The sequence below is a fragment of the Spodoptera frugiperda genome, chromosome 17 (genome assembly GCF_023101765.2).
Source record: "Spodoptera frugiperda isolate SF20-4 chromosome 17, AGI-APGP_CSIRO_Sfru_2.0, whole genome shotgun sequence".
NCBI classification, from domain to species: domain Eukaryota; kingdom Metazoa; phylum Arthropoda; class Insecta; order Lepidoptera; family Noctuidae; genus Spodoptera; species Spodoptera frugiperda.
In genome coordinates this window covers 2898529-2920185 of record NC_064228.1, presented here as the reverse complement: position 1 = coordinate 2920185, position 21657 = coordinate 2898529, and the positions used below count along the sequence as shown (strand labels likewise).

Here is a 21657-nt window from a genome sequence, read left to right as displayed (position 1 = left end):
ATCTCCATACGCAATTCCCTTTGCACGCACAGCTATGCAAATTTGATCATTAAAGCACATAGGATCAAAGGGACAATACATTCTCATATACCTAACAAACCATTTCAGATCTTAAGGCTGCTTATTCCATATCGTAAACCGTCAGCTAGGAGTTGGGAGCCTAAACTGTCGTTAGTGGTAAATCTGAAGGATTTGGGGGCCCTTCAAAGTTTAGCTTTCGGGTTCTGAAATACAAATCCTCGCTTTACCCGAATTTAATATTGTTTTCTCAACTTATATTGTGTCAAAGGAGATCTATTTTCAACTTCGATATTATTGCTGTTGCTCAAGTTATTTAGTTGTATTTAGTAAGTTTGGTGTTTCTAAATATAGTGACAATTATTGTTGAGAGATATCGATACTTTATATGAATTAAGTGTGGGAGAGCCATGCTTTGGCACGAAGTGGCTGGCTCGACCGGAATGATACCACGGTTTCAAAGAAAACCGACATGAATCGACGCTTGCGTTGTGTGAGTGAGGTTACCAGAGGCCCAATTAAGCCCCTCTTAAAAAAAGACAAGACTATCAATTAACCCATGGTATGATAATATACCCGGAACGCAGATCTACCCCAGACACAATGTGTTTTCTATTGTGTCTCACATATCAACAGACAAGACATTAATCAATGACATAGACATTTTCCTCCATCATTTATTGTAAATTGGTTCAGGCCACGATGCGAAGCGAGAAGTACTGGGATGCCGTCTCTTACTTCTGCATAGCAGTCCTGCTAGCTAAGGAAAAGGCGGGACGCGTGAGGGAACGAACCTCCTTACGCCCCAGCAGACGCGAGAGACACTCAATTGATCGACGATTTGTGGTAAATGCGGGTCTGCGGACGGCAAGCTACCCTTGCTCACCGCCGCTCGACAAGAACCAGACCCGGCCCGTCGCGCTCTGCGCGCCCCTTAAAGAATCATCAGACCACCACAGATGGGGCCCATTAGGGCTGCTTGATCCGAAACTGCGGACTGCCTAGCGGGTTACCGGGGCTCCAGCTCGAAAAGCAAGAGTAGGAACGGGGTGGTTTTTAGTCAGTAAGAGTCTGACACTTCCTCTCGTCTCCCTCAAAGCGGGAAAAGTCATAGGATGATTTCCCTCCCTTAAAAACATAAATAAAAATAATCATCTATTTTAAAAAGGATTGAAATTAACACTAATTACAATACACCTACTTTCTAGCCCAGTAAACATAATAATTACAAAAAATATAATATTTAATGGACTACCTATGTATTAAAACCTGCGTAGGGCTATAATAACAGGCTATGTACATATAATTAATGTTTTATGTAATCATTTTATGTACACGGTGTAATTAGAGTAAATTCAACAAAACCATTGTGACCTTTCAAATAATATTCAGTTGGGAATATATTATTATTTAAAGGCCTTTTCAAAGCTACTGGAGTTTATTTGTTAAGTACTATTCAGTAGTACGGTCCGTGTGATGACACGTTGATGATAATTATGATTGAAATTCATTTATAACCGACTTCTAAAAAGATGGAGGTTCTCTGTTTGACTTGTATTTATGTATGTTTGTGCGCGATGATCTCGCGGTTAGATAAACCGATTTTGATGCGGTTTTCAGCATAGTATTTCTCAGACTTATGTAAAGCTTAACTTTTATAGGTTCGGTATAAGGTCCGCTATAGAAGTTAAATAAAGTTACGAAATCACTACTAAATATTTTAAAATATAAGTATAAAATCAAAAACCTACATTCTGTCAGAAGTCATTATTCAACACGGACGAAGTCGCGGGCAACAGCTAGTTAAATAAATAAATAAATAACAAACAAACGAATTCACATACACATCACACCTAAACTTACGCCTTTGAGGAACAAAAGGGATTTAAAAAGAAGTTTAAAACTATAATAATATACAACGTGAAACTAGACCGCATTAGATTTTCTCTCATAATAATGAGAGGTACAATGTGGAAATGAATATTTCAGTATTTCAGCGAGTACACTGACTATACAGTTAAATATACAGTCTCCTCACTAGGTACTAGTGTGTATACAGTATGGAGAAACCTCATTATGACTTAATTTAAACCACATATTTGTTATCATCTTAGCTGACGATATACGAAAAACGAGCAAAATAGGTTCAGTAGATAAGCCAAAAAGTGCATTAATTATTCTCCCTGAGTTCATTTGAACACTCTTTACAGGGCGGGCCGTATTTCCGTAACATTCCTAGACAACCTACAACATTACAGCTCTTCTGTGGTCAAGGAACATGGAGCTGTTCATACTGAATTTAAGACGTCATAATTTCGTTATTTATTTAGTTTGAAAACTTAATATTTTTAAGTTTCAGTTTTCGTTGTATTATGCTTCTGTGGACGAGTACTACTTGTAGTTTCATTTACATCATAATTATGAGTTATCTCCATACTGTATACTCGAAACTATACAGTTTCAGAGTTATTTAGAGAAACTCGTTGAAAACCTGCTTTTTGGTTCGTTACTATTCTATTTAGTTCTTTTTAGTTGGATTACAGTTTCTCCTATATTCATGTTTATTTCGTATATTGTAAAGTTCCAGGTTACCGGGGTTTCAGATTTTAGTAAGTAAAGGAATGATACTCCCTCTCACCTCGCCTAAGGCGAGAGAAGTCATTGGATGATTTTCTTTTTGTTATGGAACAGGTGGGAAACGAGCAAATGAGTTACCTGGTGGTAAGCGATCAGCGCCGCCCATGGGCACTCAAAACAGCATATACAAAAAAAAAACCGTAAACCATAAAAAATCTACCGAAAAGCATTCAATTCACTACTTTCCCTCTTTCCTAAATCTCTCAAATAAACAACATATATGTACACAGATCGTTACAAACGCATATCAAGCTACCCGAAATTCACCAATCTCTCTAGTGAACTTTCAACTTTATTTCCAAAAGATAGAGTTGAATATCTATTAAATGGTAAGGTGAAGAAACTGCGTGTTGGTATTTTGTTCGTAAGGTATGGAATTCCAAACCGTATGGGTCAAGTGGGGTGAACTATCACGCTTCTGTATACATATTACATACATACGTAGTATTAGTAAATATTGGATTTTTTTACGTACGAACTGAAGAATTTATCTAGTATTATGTGTGTCTTGTCGATCAAAATACTTAAGTTAGTTATTCACATTTTAAAGAAACTGTCACTTCTGGATTATTATCTGTTTTTTAGTGATGTATCTAACCAATTACCACATTTAAGGGTTCGTTATCCCCATAAAAGGAATGAAAAGCGTGCTAATACTCCATAGTCTTGTTAGTTCCATTATTTTTATATAAAATTATTTATATTTTAAAAATGCCTTTTGTTCAGCATCGTGTGCGGATTATCAACGGTTTACGCAGCCGCGGCGTCTGAAAAATTAGAAAGCTATTCAATTTTGGGTTTATTTGACACAATAACAATTTAATAATAACTATTGTGAGACACACTAAAAGCAGTTTCGAGTCACAGAGGGACTCTTCGTCATGAGCAGCGTGCCCAGATGCTGTGACGTTGCGCAGCCTACTCTTCTCCATTTCTACGAAGAGTCCTATAGTAAATCAGTACAGTTAATTTAGTATGTTTCATGATAGTTATAATGCAGGTTTGATTGCTATATTTCCACATTTTTCTTTATACATTCGATTTCGAAGATCAAATCTGGCTTTATATTACTACATCCACAAGAAGATTATAAAGCTAGTTGGACAAAATGTATCTCTATCATTAGCAAATTAACACTTCCACCGCTTGTATAGCATATATGCGACACATATTTCCGTATCCCTGCCGCTCGTGTCGTATTGCTGCGACAGAAAACATGCATAATTTGTTTGTTCTATTCACACGATTGTACCTCCTTATTTAGTGTAGATAATATTTTTTTTCGATTTGTACCCACGCGTTAGGGGTTGATATTTAACTGGGCGATTAAAGGATAACTATACCAAAAACATTCAAGCTACATTAATCATTATGTTATCAGCTTACTCACGTAACGTTTTGACAAGGAACTCGGCTAGTTTCAAGCCATGCTAGAGGTTCAGGTTCATGAGCAGCATTGCGCGACACACGACGCGGCGATTGTCGCGCTGCTACTGAAGTGCTACTGAAGTAGTAGCAGCGAAGCGAAGTGTAGTACTAGTAGAAGCGAGCCTCTAGAATGGCTTGAAACTAGTCGAGTTCCTCGTCAAATCGTTACGTGAGTAAGCCGATAACATAATAATTAATTTAGTATGTCTCACGAAAGTTACATTCATCAAAAAATATCTCCTCTATAGCAAAAATAATTCGATTCACAAATTCCTTTTTCCTAAAGAATCTCTTTAAATCATAGTCCGTACTCTAACGCAAAATATTCCGTGCAATCGTAGCACGATGGTGTCACAGAATTATCATATTTAATGAGGACCCATCTGTTCCAAGATTGAAGCGACACCGTAGCTTATAGGTAGACCTTCTTGAATGGATTATACAGGCGAGGCTCGACGTTGAAAGGTATTTTTCATTATTACTACCTGATGGTATATATTTTTTTTTTGTAATTTAGAAACTTTGATATGTGTGTTGGTTTTACATAAAAACAGCCGCTTATTGGGAATTTGCTGCGGGTTTACTGGGGCTCTAGAAAAGCAGGAGTAGGAACGGGGTGGTTTTTAGTCAGTAAGAGACTGACACTCTCTCTCGCCTCGCCCAAGGCGGGAGAAGAAATTGGATGATTTTCGATCCTTAAAAAAGGTGAATTTCTTTATACATAAATCTTCAACGCTATATTTTTGTGAATCTATAATTAAAATATGAAAATAAAAATAGAAAGAATGGTTGTTTTTTGTATTACGATCAAAACTTCTAGACGAGTATTGATTTAACTTGGTTGAAATATAAAGCAAAAACAATATTTCGATTTGTTATCTGTTAAAGGCTTTGAGAGGCTTTATATGAATAAATATATTGAATATATTGAAAACAACGAAATATTGTTTTTGTCTGTGAATTTCAGATTATGTAGAAATTCAATTTGTGCTCAGTATTTAAACCTTTTATTAATAAAAGTATTAACTTCACACTCCCATTTAGGTACTTCGTTGGGGAATAAAACATAAAAATAACGTGACGTCATATTTTTTAAACCCCGCAGAGTAAATAACATTCAGTGTTAAATGGGTTTATGCAGTTATGTTATGATGTCATGGAGGTGAGCCTATTGCCATACATGAGTATATTCACAGCCTTAATGCTACTACATAGAACTGCAAAACAAAGAAAAGGCCTCGTTGTTTTCATAATTGTCGGAAACAGTATTGGAAGAAAGCAAGGTTGGCGCTGTGACTAAGCAACTGGCTGTCATGCAAAGTATAGCGGTTTCAATTCCCGCACGGAGCAACTACACAAATTATTGTTTCGGGTCTGTGTGTCATGTGCATGTGAACTGGTATGTTTGTAAATCCACGCACGACACAGGAGAAAATGTTAGTGTATAGGGGCAACGAAAAAAAAAAATAGAAATTACAACCACAGTATTACGTACTACATTTCTCAAGCTAAGTTACCGTGTCACCCTCCATCATTCAGATTGATGGGTCCCATGAACAAAATGGCTGACTCACCTGCCGGAAAAACGTCATTTTCTTTCAACCAAAGGACCGAATATAATACTTAATAGTAATATTATAAATGGGAAAGTGCTTGTGTATGTGTTTAGTTGGTCTTTTACGGTGAAACGAAGCTACTAATTGATGTGTTTTTTTAATTGAAGATAGTTTAAGGCAAGGAGAGTGAGATTTGTTATTTTTTGTCTTTTTAACATCTTACTTCCCTTAAAATGGTTGGTGGAAATTGGTATGGAGCATTCCGTAATTTTCTAGAAAGAAAGCTAAAGATTGATATGCGAATTTTATGTAGTATGAGGTTAAGAAAAATTGAATGCACCGCCTTTTTTAATATTTTAAATTATCACGCTGCGACTAATAGGAACAGACAGCAGGTAAAACCGCCTGGTTTTCTGGCAGTAGCTAGTATAATAATATTATAATATTTGAAATTATTATAAAAAAAAAGCAAATGTTTTTTTAATAATATTACGCTACGACGAAAAGAATCCTATAGCGGAAGGAACCGGATGGGAATAGCTACTATAATAATATAATTATGTTAATACACCTTTTCTTTGACATAAATGTAAGAAGAAACCAATCAATTTGAAAGGTTCCGCCATAATTGAATCAAGGATTTGTAAAGCTTATGTCACTGCTCATTTACATTGTGACGTTCTTTTTTGGGTGACTGTACCTTCGTTTTGGAAATTTGATTATTCTTTACTAGCGACCCGCCCCAGCTTCGCATGGGTGCAATGGTGATACATTATGCATGTATTATACATATAAACCATCCTCTTGAATCACTCTACCTATTACAAAAAAACCGCATCAAAATCCGTTGCGTAATTTTAAAGATTTAAGCATACAGACAGACAATAAACGATATCGAACTAAGCTCTCGCATATGTAACATATAATTTACACGAAAAAAGTAAGCTCCTGGTACCTAATTTCACGATAAATCTTAAAAAGATTGCAAAGGAATCCAATTTTCAACCTTATGACATCCACTTAACAAGTAATTGAGAGAAAAATCAATTGGAACTCAATATTTATTGTTATGAGTTCCTCTCCCTAACATCGGATGTTCACTGACGCGTGTGAAATTTGATACAGTATATTATGTAAAATTAACATAAATATTACATTTTTATTTATTTGGAAATTTTCTGAAAGGAATATTTTATAAGCCAATGGGGATTGTAACTATATGACCTGGTTTTCATTATAATAATGGCTGTTACTGCGAGAAAATATTGAGTTTTCACTAGAAACTTTACAACTAATTGGGTTGTTTCCTCAGTCAAAATTATTATTCCGACTTCATAATTCATAGATTTGATGATCTACATAATTTTTGCAATTTAGCGTAAAAAATTGATAACGTTGTATTTGTGTATTTTATTACATTTAATAGAAAAAAAAAATCTGAGTTTAAAAAACCGACTTCAAAAAACCAAAAACTTATAAAATGGCTATTATACGTACTACTGATACTTAAAATCTTGTGCCATAATCTCATATCAAAATAACATAACTTAATGGTCACAAAATTGTAAACAGAATTTTCAAGATTCCCTTCTCTGTTCTAAGAATAAGTAAAAAAAAACTTAATTTCTAAAACCTGACATAATTTTTACATTTAGAAATAAGCCCTTCCCCCATCACACACACGTGCACATACTTCCCCCTTTAGGGAATAAGAGGGGTTAAGTTATATTACCGAAGTAAATACATTTATCTCCGCCACGAACACTAAGTCTGTGTTTTCTGTTCACGACACAAGACTTACTGTATTCTAATTAATTATGCTGAACATCAACCATCCTTCTTGTACGTATATACTGCTGACTTGACTTGACTGCACGGTTGGCGCGGTGGCTGGGTAACTGGCTGCAGTACAACGTACAGCGGGTTCATCCACGTTGCTTTGGGTCTGAGTGACATGTGTATGTAAAGTTGTATGTTTGTAAACGCACCCGCAACACAGGAGAAAATTCTAGTGTGGGGCAAGGTTTATAAAAAGAGAGTATGAAAACAATAAAAATAATTGATGTTTCTTTAAAATGGTTTGATTAAAACTTGAAGTAAATACAGATATGTGTGCTTGATTATAACATAATCATCAACAGCCTATAAGTGGCCACTGCCGACCAAAGGCCACACGGAGAAGATTCATTAATCACCACGCTCGCTCAAAGTGGGTTGGCAATTTCAAACTTATAATTATTAGAAATGATAAGTCCAGGTTTCCTCATGATGTTTACCTTTACGGTTTGTCAGTGGTGTCTAAATAATCTTAGAAAGTACATATAGGTAAGTTGGAAAAAGCGACATTGGTACTTGTCATTAGTAGGTTACGAGCCCGCATTCCCATGCATGAAAAGATCTTAAACCTCCGGGAAATCATGAGCTATAATCGCCCATAGTTCCAAAAGCTCCTTTTTATATTGAGAACGATTGTAAAATATCAAACGATTTCAAGCCAGAGCTGGGGCTCATAACCATAAATCAATAGCTTTCATTACTTTTTAAGAATCTTACCTGCACAGTTCGGTCACGGCTCTGTAAGTCGGGTTTCTCAATGGCACATCTGTAACAAAGACAATAAGTGGTTTTAGTATTTACATTAAAATGTGGACAATTGGCAACATTTTTATAGTATGAGACCGCTAGATGGAAAATAGAGAGGGGCGTGGTTTGTAAAGTCCCGCGCTCCCCGTAAAGTGTCACGCATTATGTTGAAGGGAAATGCAGGCTTGACATCTCTTTTGTATTTACTTAATGGTTTGAAATTATTTCAAAATTAATTATTATATACAGGATGTAAACGGAACGCTCTCAAATGCCGAAAATAGGTGATGGAAAAAACTAGATTTATTTTCAAAACATTAAGGAATTAAATGTTTATTTTATGTAATAATAGTTGTAATGGACTGCTCAAGGCTGATGTTGCATGAATAACACGAAAACATAACGATTAAAATTAGGTATAAAAACAAAATAAAATCTAGCGTTTTTCGGAAGCGTTCCATTTACTGCCTGTATAACTTCAAATAAACAGTTTTAATCAAAAGATTCCACTTTCAAGACCGAAAAACGCATTTCCCTTACACATAGGTACTACTCACAACTTTTTTTCATCAAAGCACTTCCTACTAGCGAACTGGGAAACTAGATTCTAGATTAATGGAATTTAGAAGTATTTTAAATTGGTTTTTGAGGCTCGTATTTGATGTCGGAAAGGACCAACTTGTACGAGTTTGGTCCTACCAGTTTTTCTTCTTTTAACAAGTGCGCTTGGTCTTTCCATTGCATTGATAACATTTTTTATTTCTGTGAATTATTTCTAGAACCTGATCTGGTTAATTTTATTACAGTCGGTATTTAACAAAACAGTAATACAACTAGTAATTTTAGACACGGTATAAAATTTCACGTACACAGGTATATTAAATCCGTATCAACTCTTTTTTTGAAGGGGAAAAATCATTAGATTAATTCTACCACATTGTGCGAGGCGAGGCAGTATTAGACTATTGCTGACTAAAAACCACCCCTTTTCAACTCCTATTTTTCTCGCTCCGGCAGTCCGCAGTTCTAGATACCGTATCAAACTACACTAAAATATGATATATTCAAAATTATTTAGACCATTTAATATCTTCAAAAGCAACCAAGAGAAGCTTACAACGTACATCCAATGTACTTAAGGTGAACCTACACTACATTAGGTAACCATTCTGCAAATGAATATAATATTAGCATGGCAAGATCTCTCACTACCTTGGGGAACACTTAAGACCGTAGCAGCTTGGGCTTGCATTAAAATATCATTTAAAACAGTCCCTGTAGATAGATAGAAATTTTAGGAAATGTGGTTCAAATGTAGACTGTATTTCTGGTCCTAATGTTTTAGACTTAGTGTTATTATTTGGTCTTAGTTCTTTTTAGTTGTCTGCGGATGGCGAGCAAGGGTAGCTCGCCACTCGCGACGCCTCCGCTCGCACCTCAAAAAGCCATCAGACCACCACAGATGGGGCCCAGTAGGGCTGATGCCTTATCCTGAGCTGCGGACTACCTAGCGGGTTTACCGGGGCTCCGGTTTGAAAAGCAGGAGTAAGAACGAGATGGTTTTTAGTCAGTAAGAATCTGACACTTTCTCTCGCCTCGTCCAAGGCGGGAAGAGACACTAGATTTTCCCTTGCTTGAACAAAAAGTTATTTTTAGTTATTAATAAGTAGCTTCTGTCAGCTGCTTTACGCGCGTTCTTGTTTACCTCTATATCACTTTTTGGCCGTAGGAAATCCGCAACGCGTTGCTCAGCAGCCGCTTATTCAACCACTACGCCAACCATACAGTAAGTATATTAACAAAGTATCTACCCATATACCTATATACATTTCCCTCCATTACTTATTACAGACAATCCCCATTCCCAAACGACCACGATTAAGACACACTAAATTGTGAAGAGCGAAACAAATTCGTCTCGAAAGACCGAAACACGCATATGTCGTTCATTCAAATCGTTCACTCATTCATTCTCTGTTCCCGGAGTGTACAATTCTAAGACGCATTTCTCTCGGTAATTTGCTATTCCTGAGTTTGAGCATGACATGGTATGTTTGGGGAATGGCTGGAATTCACGTGAAATTCGTGTCAAGTTGTACAAAGTTGACGGTATGGCGTTTAGGCTTTAGCATGTGTGTGTGTTTGTCACAATGAAGCTTAGTAGAGGTATGTGGGAATGTAATTACGATGAACGTAATTAATAATCGTCTTCCTGGTAGGATTCGGTGTTTGTTTTTTTATTTATTGACAAAATATACACCTTATGATAATTTGGATAAAATTCAGTTTTGATAATTTTCTTCTGTGTTTTATTTCAATCTCTAATTTAGTTTTTTGTTAGATTTTAAACAACCTCTGGGCCAAATTAGTCTTAAGTTTATTTATGGGATTTGGAGCAAAAGATGGTCCGAAACACCAGAAGAATTACAGTGCATCTTCTGGATGAAGTTGGGTTGAGTCTTCGATCACCTGAGTCGCACAGTTGCACACTTGCACAGTTAACACAAAAGATGAAAAGTGTTGTATAGTGGCATTACGTGCCATAATGTGCACCTCTGCCTACCCCTTCGGGGATAAAACGCATAACGTTGTGTGTGTGTAATCATTAGAAAATATAATTATCTAAAGGTCTCTTTAAAACATATTAAATCTGCCATATAATCCCGAAATATTCCAACGAATCAGCCATTTTGTACCGAGTAACTACATGCAAGGGAGTGGGTGAGTGTGTGCAATTGCGCGTGTAATCGTCCCGACTATACGGTCCCGCAAACAGAGGCTAAACTGTCCTAGGGACGCCAGGTACAATCTAGATGGAAATTTTAGATTAAAGGGGGTAAAAAGGGGTGTTTTTGTGATGCAGTTGTGTGAAGATGGTGATTTTAATCAGAAAAGGACTAGCGTCCACAGGCCCGCATCGTACGCATTTCGTATGACGTCATCAGTACGCATTGGATGTAGGCATTGCTGATGATGCGTTCCGTACGATGCGGATAAGTGGACGCAGTTGTATGAGTTTCTATACTAGACAAACTAAAATCCGTTGCGGGCGATGCGTACGATGCGGGCCTGTGGACGTTTACCTTTATCGTGTATCTTCTTTGGTTTGCCAAAGGTAGAGGTAATGGGAATACCTCCTTTTTTGTAGAGGAGGTCCAGTAGTGGACTATCATGAGCTGTTGACGTAGGTAGTTGGGATAGGTAAGCTAAGTAAGGTGTTCTATTTGTAGATGTGACGCTATAAATTGGAAAAATTTCCGAACCGATACGACCTTCAAACCTTCAAGAAAAATACGTATTTTATACAAAAGGCCGGCGACGCACCTGTGACTCAGTGATCAGGTGATCCGTCTGCTCGTTTGTTTGCAGTCCCAGATATTCCATAAAAAAAACTTATTTCAAATTATTCAATCGGAGCCTCCGCCTCCTAATACAGGCATTGTTTGCCTAAATGGAGGTTCCAAACACGAATCCATGTAATGTTTTTTTCTTTTTGTTGGAATAATAAACTATTTTTATTATTATTTATTTATTCAATCGACTCGAATTGTCAATCTCAATAGCATGTTGCCATTTGCTTATCACGTTTGCTGAAATTTACAATTGTAGTAGTCGTTTTACAATCAAATATTTTCTCAGAGTAAACCCGAATATTGAATCAAACAGCTCTTCAGAGAATCTTTTAAGCTCCGCAGTAGAGCTTCGAAACCTTATTTTATAGTCTAAAAAATATTTAAGTTAAAACTTTTTTTTGTAATTTTAATCATTCTATTAAAATCTTAATGTTTTTATCAATTGAAAATATTTTTTCTTTACACATTATTTACAACTTAAAAATACCAAAAAAAGGAATAAAAACTAACTTAAAACTAACATAAAGGCGTTAGGCGTAGAAGTACTCGTCCGAAATATTAAAACTTAAGTTAAAACTTACTTTACACTAGTGTAACAACCCTAACAGTAAATGTCCCATAATAAAGTACAGCAATGAGGAAGGAAAGTAATTGTTCGTGAAGAATTTCGCATTTATTTTTCAAGCAAGAAACTGATATACATAATTTGATTTGTGGTTTTAAAATAAAAAAATAAGGGGATGTAGAGTTGTACTGTCTGCTTACGACTGCCTAACGGGTTACCGGGGCTCCGGCTTGAAAAGCAGGGGTAGGAAAGGGGTGGTTTTCAGTTTTCTCTCGCCTCACCAAAGGCGGGAGAAATCAATTTAGTACCCCCCCCCCTCCCTAAAAAAAATGCAGTAGACTGTTGATGATAATGATGATGACAATGATAACATTTAAAACTAAAATCAACACACACACACATATGCATCCTAAAACACCTTCTAATACGCATTCAATATACATACCCACACATACACACACATAGTCGTCAGTCGGAAAGGCGTTCATAGGATAACGACCCTACGTCACAGAATGGGTTCACAGGAAATTGATATTTACGACACATATATTTAATGGTGAATATGCCATGGTGACAGTGATATGGGGTGTGTCACATTACCAAAATTAATGCTCGATTTCGCAAATAGGTTTTCATATATTTGTTTTTGTACGGTGTTTTTAGTTTTAGCGTTTTGTTGGAATATGTCGTTTGAAGATATATCACTATTATATTTTATGTTTATTTATTTATTTATATGAGATTTTTGTCTAATCATTCATAAAAGAGGATGCTTGTTTGTTACTTCTTAACGCAAAAACGGCTGAAAGGATCGGGATGAAACTTGGAATAGAGGTAGATTATGGTCTGAAATAACACATTAGCTACTTATTATCCCACGGGAATAAGGGCGAAGCTGGTGGAAGTTAGTACTTAATATAACATAATATAACATACCTAATGTATATCTACATAGCTATGTAGTGTACTTAGATAAGTGTTAGTAGTTCCTAACGTTTACCTAAGTACACTTATTGGATACTAATAGCAATAGACATCGCTTCTCCTAAATTGCAAGTCCTAAGTAGAATGCGCTTATGCCTTGTTCATACTACGCTAGTATTTTAGTCAAGTAGCGAGTATTAAGTAGCTCTCTCTCATTCGATTTTGGAATAGAAGCGAGAGAGAGCGGTGTAGTTTGCTACCAGACTAAAATACAACAGATACGAACTTCAAATCTTCAAGAAAAGAGCATACTCCTTTTTAAAAGGCCGGCAGCGCACCTGTGACTCCTTTGGTGTTGCGGGTGTCCATGGGCGGCGCTGATCGCTTACCATCAGCTGACTCGTCTGCTCGTTTGCCACCTATTCCATAAAAAAATACTAGTGTAATGCGAACACGGCATTAAGACACAGCTGACCTGCCGCTGCCCCACAAAAGGCCAGAAGAAAAAAAAAGGAAAGTACCTATGGAAAATCCTCATTATTTTTCCCATTAACTCTAGACGTCATTAAAAAAGCCATTAAGCAACTATTTACCTAACTCGTTAACCGTTTACATAGCCATAAGGAATTCATTGTTTGGAAGACAATTTCACATAAAAATATGTGTAAGTATAATGTCGTCGTAGCTTTTAAATTTATCATTAAATACGACAGTAAAACTTATTCGTGAGTTCTTTGGACGTCAGTGAGATCTGATTCAATAATCTTAAGCATTAAAGGACTAGATATTTGATAGAAGCTGATAGCAACGCTCCTTATTAAGCGTGCTTTGCTACGTAGTTACACCATAGAGGTGCAATGTTACGTTGCTATGGATGCATTTGGCTTCCAATCATAATATTCATTCGTACACATGCCTTAGTACTGATGGAAACGGATTTTGATAAGCAATGTTTTTTAAATGGAAAAATGTGTGCTATGGATGTGTGTTTGTACAACCAACTATGGTTGTGACGACCCACGACGTCACAGCTTCGTCTCAGGTTATCTTTTGCAATGGACAGCTACAAACATGATGACTGACGATCATCACAGCGCAACACCCTAGCTCCCGCTTCGTCTCTTGTCCGTCATCCGTTGAAAAGTCGCGCGTGACCACGCCATGTTATATTAGGGCGTGCGATAAAAAATATATGGAAAATAACGATCCTACGATGCAACGCAGCGCACAATAGGGCCTTACCCTAAACGAAGAGCTTTGTCAATATACATAAACCAAAATTATTGTTTTCTTACCCCATACTTTGATACGTTTCTTGAGCGCTACACTACATAAGTAATACCTATCTCTATTGATTTGTATAACTAAACACAAAAAAATAACTTATAAATACAAATACTTCCCTACCTAACAACAAGCAATATAATTATTCCATTCATAATAAAACTAAATTACAGTACATATAAATAAATATCACAAAGTTATATCAAGGAAAAATGTTGTTTCCACCATATTTTTATGGTTTCCCAACATTTCTATGAAGGAATTCCGCGAAATCTTATTCTTGGAGCATTAGATTTGTTTTTTATGAAGCTATTAATGGTACACGCTCCTTGGAATTTTATTCTAAGCCGATCCAATTAGGGTCGTTACCCGACTATGGCTCACGTTTTTGTCAAAATACCTGATCGTTGATCCTTATCTGAATATTCACTTTTCACACTAATCTTATCGAACTTCTATTGTCAAAAAGATTTGTGTCTATAGTTTTAATCGTAGACTCTGTAGATTTCTAACCGAAATTTAAATCGGTAGTCATTGCTATTGCATTTGTTTATCACACATATGTAGATACTAGCTTTTGCCTGCGACTTCATTCGCGTGGAATAGTGACTTCCGGCAAATTTTTGGTTTTAACCTCATAGTTCCCGATCTCGCGGGATCTCTTCAAAAATATGTGTAAGTATAATGTCGTCGTAGCTTTTAAATTTATCATTAAACGCGACAGTAAAACTTATTCGTGAGTTCTTTAGACGTCAGTGGGATCTGATTCAAAGATCTTAAAGGATTAAGGGAGTAGGTAGTTCACAGAAACTGATAGCAACGCTCCTTATTAAGTTGGTTTTCCACCAGAGATGTGCTATGCTACGTTGCTGTGGATGCGTTTGGCTTCCACCAATCGTATTCATTGGTACACATAGCTTAGCACTGGCGGAAACGAACTCAGGTAAACTACGTTTTTTATATGGAAAAATGCGTGCTATGGGATGGCTTCCCTACTATCGACACATCGTACACTTAAGCTATGCATCTTCCTCGCTCAGCTGCTTTGCAGTGGAGCATCTTTATAGCACATCTTACTCGCTAGTAGCGCATCACCCTATCTCCCGCTTTATCTCTTGTCCGTCAATCTGTTGAAACGTCGCGCGCAACCCCGCGACGGCTCTAACACATAGAGCATATCATAAAAAGTGTATGGAAAACAGCATAACGAACAAATAACCTAGCCCTGAACGAATGTGAATATCTCTGTCAATATAAATATTTTTTTATTATTTTTTGGCACATATTTTCATACATTTCTTGAGCACTAGACTGCATAAGTTATGCCTATACCTACCAATTTATATAACTAAACACAAAAAAAAATACTTATAAATACAAATACTTCGTTGCCTAACAACAAGCAATATAATTATTCCATTCATAATAAAACTAAATTACAGTACATATAAATAAATATCACAAAGTTATATCAAGGAAAAATGTTGTTTCCACCATATTTTTATGGTTTCCCAACATTTCTATGAAGAAATTCTGCGAAATCTTATTCTTGGAGCATTAGATTTGTTTTTTATGAAGCTATTAATGGTACACGCTCTTTGGAATTTTATTCTAAGCCGATCCAATTAAGGTCATTACCCGACTATGGCTCACGTTTTTGTCAAAATACCTGATCGTTGATCTTATCTAAATATTCACTTACACTAATCTTATCGAACTTATATTGTCAAAAAGATTTGTGTCTGTAGTTTTATTGAGGATTTCTAACCGAAATACTACATTGGTAGTCATATATCACACATACAACATATTACATACACAACTAGTTAACCTCGCAAACTTTGTTTCTCCTTGGATTTTATTCTGCGCATATTTGTTTATTTTTAATTACATCGAAATTGGTGCATCTGTTCTCGAGATTTGAGCTTAGCAACACATTCAGCGATTCATTTTAACTTTAGTATATCTATCTATATATAACTTGAGTATTCAGATAGATATACTCGCGTTTTTATATCATTGATAGTTTATTTATTGGTTAATTTATTAATTACGAAGCATGAGGCAAATACAAAGAGGAGATATCATAATGTTATTTTGCAATGTGACACAAAAAATCAGCCCTGCCCAATGATATTATAAGCAAAAAGGCGTAAATAAGTTGCTTATCCAAATATAAATATTATTACCAAAACAAAACAAAAACAAAATTCTTATCATAATCTACTTTAAGATCCTCTCATGGTATACGAATACATAAAAACACGCCCTATTTACACCCCCAAACGTTTACGCACATAATGTCCCATAACATTGCCTATACATTGTACATATATACTTATATTCATATAATAAAGGCCTCATCATAAAACATCAAATGAAAGTCACCAGTTTAATTTAACTTGAAATAATGGGAAATCGTCTCTCGCCATGTTTGCGTGAAATCTTCCAAAGTATTACAGATTTAAATATTAAGTATGAAGTTGATGTGGTGTAGACGGGAGATTGTGGGCGACTTTTTTGTTGTTTGTCTTATTTTTAATGAGGTATTACGAGTACAGTTTCACCGACTGATAGTTTATGTGTGAGAGAACCATGTTTCGGTACGAGAGGGCCTGCTTGACCGGAGTGATACAACGCCCTCACAGAAAACCGACGAGAAAAAACGCTTGCATTGTGTTACCAGAGGTCCAGTTTTCTTAATTAATCCTAATCCCTAACATATAAGTTATTTACATTATTTTTTTGTACTAATACTTTTTATTAAAACTGTAGATTCAAAGCAATAGTTCGGTTATAATCGAAACCGCACGGAGCAACTCTTAGTGTGATCCAAAAATTATGGTTTCTGGTCTAGCTGTCATGTGCATGTAAAATGTGTATGTTTGTAAACGCACCAACGACACAGGAGAAAATCCTAATAAGGGGAAATGTTCTAAAGGGTCTGGTGCATATGAAATGTATATGTTTGTAAGCACAACTACGACACAGGAGAAAATTTTAGTATGGGGCAACGTTTTAAAAAAAGAATAAGAGAAAATACATAGTTGCCGGCAACCGCAACAAAAAGTTGCCCGTCTACATTTGACAAAAACTTTTCTTCAGTAATGTTATCTCTGCTAATCGGCTTCTATATAAGAAAATAGGATACTCGTGTTATACGGGAATATTCCTGTTTACAATGTACATAATCATATTTATTTATAACGTTTTGTTTATTTACGAATATTTTTATGCTATTTCTGGGTGTGTAGGAGGAGGTAAAGTTATTCATATCCTTGATAATCCCGAAGATTTTATATAAGCATGTTGCCTTTAAATGTCAGTCGGGTTTTGTTATATCCTTTAAACTTTTAAAGGTTATGTTATTTTATACCATGACGCTATGTTGGCCTGGTTTTATGGAACACGCTGGTGAACGAGCAAACGTATCACCTGATGGTAAGCAATTGCCACTGCCAATTAACACTTGAAACACCAGAGGCATTACAAGTGTGTTAAAAAAGACAGTGATGAGTGAGGACTGTCAAGATTAAGTTGTACGGTTTACTCACGCAACATTTTACGCAGTTACTCGACTACTTTCAAGCTACGTCCAGGACTCATAGTTGATGACACGTGAATTAGTCTTATAACTTGATACTGTTAAAAGATACGTAATTATATTATACCGTCTAATTGGATTCATGGAAATAGAAGACGGTTATTTTTTTCAATAGCTTTACTTAGCTTGACCTGTTTATTCTTCTTTTGACTCGCACAGCTACATAGCTTAGTATCAGTGGAAACGGTCACATAGTTTCACAACTTAGCTATTACATCTTTGTAGTATAGCTACATAGCACATCTCTGGTGGAAAAGCACCCTAAACGAGAACAAAAAACAAACGTTTTGCCAGTCATTCATAATAAACTCCCCTGCAATAATTTACTTCACTCCAGAATCAAACGCAAAGCACATTTCAGAATGAAAACACAGTTTCCTTAAGTAAACTTAAGTTATCCTAAAGCACTTTGGATAATGTAAGGACTAGCAGGCAACCTATCTTCATCTGTCATTGAATTTTAAACTTTACATCAAAACATATAAAGTGGAAATTATTACAAGCTAGTTAAAAATTTGTACTTTCTCCTAAGGACACGGTTTTGTCTTTAGTTAGAGTAGTCTGCAAATCAACTACTCCAATTTCTCAATATTTTCAATGAATTTTTTACTTTATATCAAAACAGTTAAAGTTGAAAGTGCTTTAAGCGTTGCATATCCCAAGTGAATAAACCTTTTTGGTCGAACACTCGTTTTTATGGTGTTTTTATTTTTCTTAAATCGCCATTTTAATGACCTTTTTGAATTACTTTTGTTCCCATTTCCCAGTTCTTTGGAAAAAGGGAAAGGTATGCTAAAATATGTATGTGTGTTGTTTGAATATGTATCTTAAATAGAGGAGATAAGGTTTAATATCGTTTGGTGTTTTGCGTTTTCTGAGAGGGTTAGATGAAATTTATCATGAGTTTTAATTTTTCTTGTAAAAGCTTTTGTTTCTTCCGAGAAAAGGGGAAATCTGGAGATGAAATTATGTGAAAAGTACATAATTACACAGACCTTCAAACCTTCAAGAAAAGAGCGTAGTCCTTATTAAAAGGCCGGCTTCGCACCTGTGACTCATCTGGTGTTATAGATGTCCATGGGCGGCGCTGATCGCTTACCATCAGGTGACACATCTGCTCGTTTGCCCCCTATAAATTCCACATCACAGTTTACAAAAAGAAAAATCCGATCACTGCACTAGTTTTAGTGTTTTAGTGTAATAATAAATTTTCAATATAGGTAACTCAACTTTTAAACGTAACAAGTAAATGTATTTTGGAGAATAATTAATACTGAGAGACTTAATTCAAATAAAGAAATGACCACAGCTTGCATTTAATGGCCCCGGTAGAACTTTGAAACTAGTAATTGCCATAATTCAGAAGATGGCATGACGAATGAAAATATTACCTATTCAATACAGATAGAGAGAACTAGAGATATGAACGTTTAAACAAACAAACAAACAATATCTTCGCCAATGTGCACAAACTGCGGAAATGAATTTATTTATTGTGTTTGAGAGGAAAGGAAAGGAATAAATATTGTTTACTTTTCCACCAGAGATGTGCTATGTAGCTATGCTACGAAGATGCAATAGCTAAGCTGTGAAACTATGTGACCGTTTCCACTGATACTAAGTTATGTAGCTATGCGAGGAAGATGCGCAGCTTGCTTTTATGGTATAAGCCGGTAAACGAGCAAACCTGACCTAATTGTAAGCAATCACCGCCGCCGATGGACACCCGAAACACCAAAGACGTTACAACGAAGCACAACGCAAGCGTTGTTTCACGTCGGTTTTCTGTGAGGCCGGTATAACTCCGGTCGAGTCGGCCCATTCGTGTCAAAGCATGACTCTCCCACACTTAAATATACTAATCTCCTTGATACTACTGATATTATTCTGGTCAGGTTTTTTAATTTGGACATTCATTTATATTTTTTATTCAATACTCTATCTGTCATCACGTAGACCGTAATAGCTCAACAATAATACTTGATTGATTTCATTCATAAAAATATTTTTTTATAAAACCTTGCACGTGTATTGAATGATAAAAAAATGGTGAACACGTATATTATCCTTTTTATTTTTAAACATAAACACAAGAGGATTTAGTTTCCCCTTTAAAAAAATGGTTAAATTTAAATATTATGTTTGAAACCTTTTTTACTTTTAAAAATTGATAATTTATTTTTTAGCCTAAATACATATTTTTGATAAGTAAAAATATTTGATACTGGCTGTATTAATAAATATCGTATCTTCTATGTAACATGGATGATAATATATTACGTGAATTTCCCAATTAGTTTAATACATAATCTGTACCTGGAATATAACAGGAATTAACCCAAAACTAAATAATGATCATGAATCATTTTTGAGTATTTATAAATAATTAATACATTTTCCAAACGTTGCTTCACAGTATGATATTTCACCTGTGTAGTGAGTATGTTTACAAACATACATAATATGCACTTATACACTTTGATCCGAAACAACCATTTATGAACTGCTGATCTGACTTTCATGGCTTATTTTCACGTGTAAAATATATAATAAATAAATAATAAATAAATAAATCTTTATTGACATAAAAATAATGTTACAAAATAATATGAAGCCTCTGAAACCCAAACTAGGTAAAAACCTGTATGTCAGGAATCAGCGCCCTCTCCCATTTTTTATACTTAATGTTATGTCAGACTAAGTTTTACAGAGTGTTTATACAATTTTTATTTATTTAAGAGCATGCAAAAAATACAAATAAAGTACACCTTACTAAGCTAAGTGAGTGTGAGAGTGAGTGAGTGAAAAGTGTAATGAGTGCATGTGTGAAGTGAGTGCGTGTATGTGTAGTCTGTTAAATTATAATACACAAATGTATGTAGGTATGCATTACTGAAGTACTTTTTCTGTTTCTTCATAGTTTAGAATAAGAAGCCAGTTCCTAACCTTAGATTGACATTCGTGAAGTGAGACTGGGTAAAAGTTTAAAACTTTATTTAGTTTATTATATAGATGCACAGAAAGAAAACTCCTTTGACGTCTTGCGAATGCGGTACGACATCTTATGGGATCAATCACGTTTGGTATTGTACGTTTGTTACGTAGCTTGTTTGGATCATAATGGGTGGAGGTATGTTGTTTGGTAACGACATGATAAATAAAGAGCTGCCTTACCGTGAGAAATTGACACAGCTCATATAGCATTCTAGTAGGGAATCTGTAAGGTTTAAATGTCATTGTTTTAAGCAACGAACGTTGAGCTCTTTCTAGTTGTATGATATGTGTTTTACATGCGCCTCCCCATATCCCAATGCAGTAACCAATGACAGATTGAACTAGCGCATAATATACAGTGCGAAGAAGTTCAAAGTCTGCCACATGCCTAAGATTTTTAAACACCCATATAAGTTTTCTAACTCGTGACGAAATCATGTCAATATGGGGTTGCCAGGTTACTTTTTCGTCTAGGAGTACTCCAAGGTACTTAACTGTTTGTGTTTTTCTAATTATTTGACAGGAACATTGTTGGTTAATATCCCATTGCGATAAGAATTGAACTAATATCATCTATTACCAAACGCCGGACGCAATTTCTCAAAAATATCTAGGCCTACCCAAATTAGTATACCTACATTCATTAAAATAATAAGTTAAACGTTCTCTTACATGTCTGTCTACCCATTTTTAGCACCAAAAACCAACTTT

The 21657-nt window shown here is 35.6% G+C and overlaps 1 protein-coding gene across 2 annotated transcripts in view; it reads right to left on the bottom strand.

The window, feature by feature from the left end:
- Window positions 1-21657, bottom strand: part of LOC118276693 (sex peptide receptor) — a 320099-nt gene that overhangs the window by 224684 nt on the left and 73758 nt on the right. For both annotated transcript variants that reach the window (XM_050699791.1, XM_035595133.2), the window contains exon 3: window positions 8193-8241. The gene's annotated coding sequence lies outside the window, so the exon portion shown is untranslated. The remainder of the gene's footprint in view (window positions 1-8192; window positions 8242-21657) is intronic.